We start from the raw sequence: 7,537 nt of genomic DNA on the forward strand, positions 1-7,537 counted from the left end.
CACATGAAGTAATCCCCACCCTGGGCAAGCAGAGACAAGAGGACCCCTGGGACTTCTGGCTATGATTCTGCTTGGCCTTTTGATGAAGACGATTCTCAGTTTCTGCTTCCATCGTTGTCCTTGTAGCCCATGACTAGTGCCTGGCTTGTGGCTGTGTCCTGTTACTGAGATGACAGAGCTTTGATCCTATGCCTTGCTGAGCAGTGGGGGAACAGAGCCTGATTCTAGTCTTTCAGAGTCAGCATAGAGCTGGAGCAGGATCCCACAGGGATCTGCCCCCAAATCACGTTCCATCAATTGCCCTCCCCAGGTACTGCTCACAAGGGACCCTATGAGCCCTAGTCATGGACTCCATCAACTTTTCTGGAAGCACAGCAACAGTGGACAGTCAAGGAAGGCCAGACCATCCTATCTGTACTGCCCTTGTCTTCATCTGTGAAATGACCATGGTCCCCATGCTGAAGGACCCCCCACACACACGCACACACACTGTTCCTTTTGCTCTGGCTTTTTAGTTCCTATCTTGATATGTGACTTTGAGATGTCTTTGAGAATGATGGAGCCTTGCCTTGGCTCTTAGGTGGGCTGTGACTCAAGGGAGGCACCTGGTACAGTCACACGGAGCTTCCACTGAATCAGTGGCCTTGGGTTTTTGTCCTTTTTTGTTTGCTTTTTAGAGGTAGTGTCTCACTCTAGCCCAGACTAAGCCAAGAATTTACTATATAGTCTCAAGGTGGCCTCAAACCCACAGTGATCTTCCTACCTCTGCTCTCTCCCGAGTGCTGGGATTAAAGGCGTGCACCCATCAGCTTCTTGCCTTATAAGTTCAATGAATGAAATTCACAGACTATAGGAGAGTGAAATGGAGATTTAACCTTGATGGAAAAGAAGACTGCTGTCTGTACAGACAGGAGGGACTCTCCGGGGGGGAGAAGAACTTATCAGGTGACTTTGGTTATGGTTTTTATGGAAAGAGGCACAGGTATCTGTGTACCAAGGACCAGATTCATAGGTTACTATGAGACAAAGATTATTATCTCATGGTTTCCAATGGAGACAGAATTTCTATAAAATGAAGCAACATTTCCAGAAATTTTAGGTAAGGACCAAAGTTTCTGTCATCCAGGAAGGGTGTAAGATGAATCAAGAAATCGTTCCTGGAGAATGAAACTTTCCATGAAAGAATGAGAAAAAGAAAAAAAAAAAAATCCAGGTTCTCCTTGCAGGCTTAATGCCATTTCAAACTTTTAGTCAAGGAGAACGTATTCACTTTGGGATGCTTTTACTCTGTCCCTCCCCCGGCCAATTTCTGGCTCGTAGCAATCTGACCAACCTTGCCTGTTGCGCCCTGTCTGTCCTGTGTGACCCTTTCTGCTTCCCATCCCGGCCCCTCCCTGCCACCCTCTCCAGCCTCAGTGACCTGTCAGTCCTCGTCATGGGCTCCGCTCCGAGCTGCAGCCACCTCCTCCCTCCGCTCGCTCTCTTCTCCCAGCCCAGCCCTTCTGTGCACCCGTCACTCTGGACTCTGCGGGCAGTCTCGGAGCAGGCCCCTGGCATGTGACGTGAGGTACGGTGCAAGCCTCCGCTGCGCAAGCCTCCAGCAGGGCCACCCCCTCTCTGGAGTCTCCCCTCTCCCCTCCTCAGCCCCCACCCATCCGAGTGCTCCCGCCGTTCCAGCAAATGCTCACATGAACTCATGTCTGAAAATGTCAACAACTGTGAAGGCACAGCCGGCCTGTCTTCCACTTGATGGCTCCCAGATCCCCTCCTGATCAGCCTTTCCTCCCAGAGGGGAAAGAAAGATCTCATCCCAAAAGTTTGCAGTCCCTTGCTGCATCTGACTCTGACATCCTAGCTGAATGAACTTCAGTCTAGTGGGACGGGGTCCTTGGAGCTTAGCTCTCCTCTGTACTGTTCCTCTAAACGAGAGCATTCTTGGGATGATAGACACTATCTTTTTAAAAAAATATATTTATTTATTTGACAGAGGAAGAGGGAAAGAGAGTGAGAGAATGGGCATGCCAGGGCCTCCAGTCACCGAAAAAACAAGTCTAGACGAGTGCGCCCCCTTGTGCATCTGTCTAACGTGGGTCCTGGGGAACCGAATCTGGGTCCTTTGGCTTTGCAGGCCAATGCCTCAACTGCTAAGCCAAACCTCCAGCCTGACAGCATCTTTTTTTTTTTTTTTTTTTTTTTTTTTTTTTTTATCTGACCCAGGCCTTCCATGCCTTATGATTGCACAACAGCAGCCAGGTGTAATGGATACATCTTCAATTCTGGCTCTCTGAGGAGCTAAGGTGGGAGGATCACTTGAGTCCAGGAGTTCAAGGCCAGCCTGGGCAGCATAGCAAGATTCCATCTCAATAATAATAACACCAACACTATGGGAACACACATGCATTCTACCCTTGTGGAAGTCCACACAGACTTCTGGGTCCCAGTCTAGCCTCCCCAGTGTCTGGTTGTCATTGAGGGGACAGTGCCAGCACTCATGGAAGCAAAGCCCACTGTTCTCTTGCCCTGTGATTTTTGTTTCCTTCATTGTTTCAAGCATCTCTCTCTGGGAAAACAGCTCGAGTGGTTTGTATGCTAGACCTCTTTGCCTGTGCAAATGCGTTGATAGGTGTTTCTCCACAGAGAACATTCCAGATTGTCCTGCAGTCACGTGCTCCACTTGTGTGCGTGTTCTCATGTACTCCGTAGCGATGAGCCACATTTTACTGGCTGCATACCATCCTGCTGTATCGACACATCATTCTGTGCGTGGATTCCCCTGACGAGGAACGTTTTTGTTTGGCTTTGTGAACGATGCTGCAGTGAGCATTCGTACCCACACACCCTTGCTGCGCTCTTCTGTAAAGACCTGCATGGGCAGCAATCTTAGAGGCGCCTCTACTTGGCAAAGGAGGACATGCAGCCGAGACCCTCACCTTGATCTTTGAGTCAGTCTTCTAATACTGTGGCTAGAATGATCTTTAGAAAATAAATTGGATCATCATTAAAAACACTAACCCTTTGTCAGCCGTGGTGGCACACGCCTTTAATCCCAGCACTCAGAAGGCAGAGGTAGGAGGACTGTTGAGAGTTCGAGGCCACCCTGAGACTACAAAGTGAATTCCAGGTCAGCCTGAACCGGAGTGAGACCCTACCTTGAAAAACAAACAAACAAACAACAACAACAAAAAACCCACTAACCCTTTGCCCTGGAGAGGTGGCAGTAAGTACTCGACTTGTGTGAGCGAGCTGCCAGGTGGCAAAGCCAGTCACGGGGGTGCTGTCCAAGGGTGACCTGACTCTGTAGCAGACAGCCGATCCCAGGAAGCTGGTTCACGTCTCACCTCCAGCTTTCTTGCTGCTGCCCCAGAGCTCTGGTCACGACGTGCTAATCCATGAGGCTGCCTCCGCCCCAGCCTGTGGCAGGACACACAGACAGGCAGACAGAAGCCTGTGGTAGGTCTCTCCATGGAGCATCATTAGCAAAGCAATGCAGCCCCTGCAGGGGCTGGAAATTGGTCCCACCTCCTGGTGGGAAGATTCAATTTTCACCTGGGAAACAGAGGGAGGAGAAGCATCTAATGCGCCCAGCGCCACCTCCAGTCCGACCATGCTCCAGAACCAGGGGCCTGAGACCTCCTAGCTGACAGGTATGTCCCGGGATGGCTCACTCACCCTTAAGGTCCCTGGGATGCACACATTGCATCTTCTATGTGGCTATTTCCATGGCTAAAAATGAAGCATCCACAAGACCCATGAGTCCCAGATCTTCCCACTGAGTTCTGCAGTGTTTGCTCTAAGCTGAGCACAGGCCCTGTGCTGGGTACCGGGCTGGTGTGGGGCCTCAGACATCAGGCTGACCTTGAAGGGTCTTGCCAGGAGCTGACCACACTCAGTGACAAGTGATACACAGGGTATGGGGATGTGACATCGAGCAGGCAGTGGGGGATTCTGGGAGCACTTCACTCACAACAGAGGTTGTCACTCATCTTCAAACACTGTGAGGATGTTTCAACCTCAGGATCGGTGAAGGATTTTTCCAGGACACCAAAATCCACAAATGCTCATCTCCCTTGTATAAAATGTTGTTGCATAGTGTTTGTACTGACCCACATCCACCCCAAATCACAGTACAACATCCCTGTTGTAGTGGTTTGAGTGTGAAATGTCCTCCATGGCCTCATTTGCTCATTCTCAATCCCCAGTTGGTAAAGCCTTTGGGGTGGTGCCTTGCTGGAAGAGGTATGTCCCTGTGCACGGACCTTGATGTTTATTAGTCTAGCCCACTGGGTAGAGCCTGCTCACTCTTGTTACTACCTCCCAGCTGATGTGACAAGATATGATACCCAGCCTCTGTTCTGCCACGCTTTTCCTGTCATGATGGATCCCATAATCTTTTGGTTAAGTGTTCTACCCCAGCAACAGGAAGGTTACTGCCACACCTTTAGCCAGTGGAGCTGCTGTAAGTAGTGGCAGGATGCGATGAGCAACTGAATCATCTGTGCACCCAGCCTGCTGGTCCCTGGCCTCCTGATGCCCATGTCCATTGGTGGAAGCTATCAAGATCTGGTTGTAGCTGTAACTCAGGGTCAATGAGGGTCTTTCCAAGAAAGTGACAGCTGGGAGAGCCTGGAGCTGAGCTTTGGAGTGAAGATGGTGGGACTTTCTTGTGGGGGGGTATGGGCAAAGGGTATGCAGGGACACTGTCTGGAGTGGGGTCTGTGCTAGGCAATGAAGTCCAGGGCTTTCTACTACACAGGAAAGAGTATCAATGGGCTCGTGGGAGCTAGGAGGGGAGAGTTCGCTGGTCTTAACCTCTGAAGTCTGGGCTATGGGGGATTGTTGTTTTCTTTCTTTCAGAGTGGTGCTCCATCTCCCTTTACAGTGTGTGCACAAACCTTCTTCTAGTGTGCCTGAGACCCGATGGTAGAAGACAACTTACCCACTGTATTGATGATTTTTGCACAGATGTTACCAAGGAACCTGGGAGAACAATGCAAGGGAAGATTTATTTTGGTTAATAGTTTCAGATTTCAGTCCACAATCCTTGGCTTTGTTGAGTCTGGGCTCATGATGAGGCAGAACATCATGGCAGTGGTGGTGTGGGAAGAAGCTCTTCACTTCATGGTATCCAGGAAATGAAGCAGAGCAGTAATGGGAAGGAGCCAGGGCAAGTCGGAACCCCAGGGACGTGGGCCTACTTCTTCCAATCAAGCTACATTTTCCATACCTTCTCAACAGTCTATTCAAATCGGAATCCATTAATGCACTAAATTACTTATTAGGTCACAGCTTTGAGGATCTAATCTACTCTGGAAAGGCCTCACATAACACCCAGAGATGTCTCACTAATCTTAGGAGTATCTCTCAACCCAATCACATCAACCATCTGGTCTACCTTGTCCATTGAGGATCAGATGGCAGAGTCTCTCTCTTTCTCTCCCTCTCTCTCTTTCTCTCAAAGGTCCCCCAAGCCTCAGTTTCCCCAACAGAGTGCCCTTGTACTCCTGTACTCTCCCTTCAGGCAGTTATTTTTTATGGGATCAGAGCTCAGCTAACACTTCTTCTGAGTTTTATTATTATTTTCAGAAACCTTCATTCCCTGGTGAATGCAATTTTCGAGTCTCTGGTCTATCATACATTTTATATAATAATATAATTTTTCAAGGTAGCCTTCTATTTTTGCTTTTTCAGTGGCAAGATAATTTGTAACCTTTTTCTCACCACCCAAGTCAATTTCCTTTGTTAATTTTCAAGTCTTTCCCTCCCACAGGGGCATCACCTCTTGGTACTTAATTGATTTCTTCTATCACATAATTCAGTGGTTTCATCAATAAGCAATTTTAGACCCATTGTCAATTTCTATTTTTTAACCCATCTGCTCTGCTTAGAGGCGAATGCTTGGATTAGACATGAGATTTCATTATCTCTTAGATGTCAGTTTTCCCCCTGGACCCTCTTGCTGAAGCAAGAGTATTATTTCTGGATTTTTTATGCTTCCTTCTAATTAATTACTATCCATTTTTATTCACTTGCCTGACTTCAATCTTCTGAGTTAAAAGTGTAAATTAACACATGCCTCCGGCTCTGAGTGTTATTTGGACATTAGAAGATTTCCCGCAGGTGACAAGCTCTCTAGAACTCATGGTGCCCTCCCACAGACAGGGCAGCTCCCGGGGGGTATCTTGTTTACAATTAGTGGAATTTTTCCAATGCCTGCCTCTGCCAACATCCTTGGTTGGGGTAACCCTCTTCTCTGATTGCTGCTACCCCATTTACTTTGACTTGGTTTAAAGGTTATGAAAATATGGGGGTCATAGGAGACCCAGGCCACCACTCAAATTGTGTGTTAGATGCCACTTCTCTCCACATGTGGTTCCCCTGGTGCTTTGGCGTTGACAGACAAAAGGACTTGCTTTGATGAGGCCAAAGCACCACAGACCCCATTAGACGTTTTCACCACCTCAAAGTGAAATCTTTCATACACATTGCTCATGGCCTGTGGCTTATTTGCCAATAAAGAAAGGTTAGCTATTGTCTGAGCTGAGTGAGCCACACCACACATCAGGGCTGGCTCCTTCTGGGAGTCTTCAGGTGGATGGGAACCATCTGGGAAGACATTAATGTCTGTCTTCAGGGCAATTGGAATATCTGTCCCCAAGTGGTGGGGGACCCCACTTTAAGAGTCTAGCTCTGGCCCGAACACCCCTAGTGCACTGCTCTGGGCAGGGCTCTTGTCCCAGCCACTTCCTCATGTGGATGCTGGCAATCACTTCCATGCTGACAGGGTCTCCCCAGGGAGCAGCTGCTTTGCCTCAATCTCTTGTCAGCTGAGCCATTGGGGTATTGCGCACGAGCCACCCCACAGTGTGTGATGTGCTGTCCCAGGAGGCTGGGGAATTTGAGGCTGTGGGTGCATGATGACATCCCTTTAAAGAGGACCCTCAGGGGGTGTGGCCATTGGTCTCAGTGTCAGAAAGAACCTTGGCTCCAGGCCCACAGGTTTGGTAAATTCTACTGTGGTTGTATTAAGCACAGAGATCATGCTTCTTTTTTCCTCTCAGCCTCCAGAAAGAGGGGAGGACAGAACTTTAAGGCAGGCACTTGTGAGCTCAGCCTTAGGTTGCTTAGCTTGCCGTCCCTATACATACATTCCACTTTCCCCGTTCCCTCATTCCATTGCTAGTACAACCCAATCCAGGCACCAAGTGGGGTGCTGGGATCTTGGAAATGACATGTCACAGTCAGTAAGAAAATAAGCAAGGCCATCTAAACTGCTGGTGAGTACCAGGACAGACAGTGAAAATGGAAGGTGGGATGGGAACTGTCTTGGGCAGAGGCTACTTTGAAGTGATGGCGAAGTGCAGACAGGTCATATCCCTTTAAGGAGATGACAGTTTGGCTAACATTTGATTAGTGGGGAGAGAATAGATGTGGTACACAGAACAGCAAAGCTTCCAGCTCAGAAAGTACCTGTCACCAGGAGCACTAGGAAGCTGGAGACAAGCAGAGACATGGGCATCATCTTCAGGGGCCTTGCTTC

This window comes from Jaculus jaculus, chromosome 7 (genome assembly GCF_020740685.1).
Source record: "Jaculus jaculus isolate mJacJac1 chromosome 7, mJacJac1.mat.Y.cur, whole genome shotgun sequence".
In the NCBI taxonomy this organism is placed as follows: Eukaryota; Metazoa; Chordata; class Mammalia; order Rodentia; family Dipodidae; genus Jaculus; species Jaculus jaculus.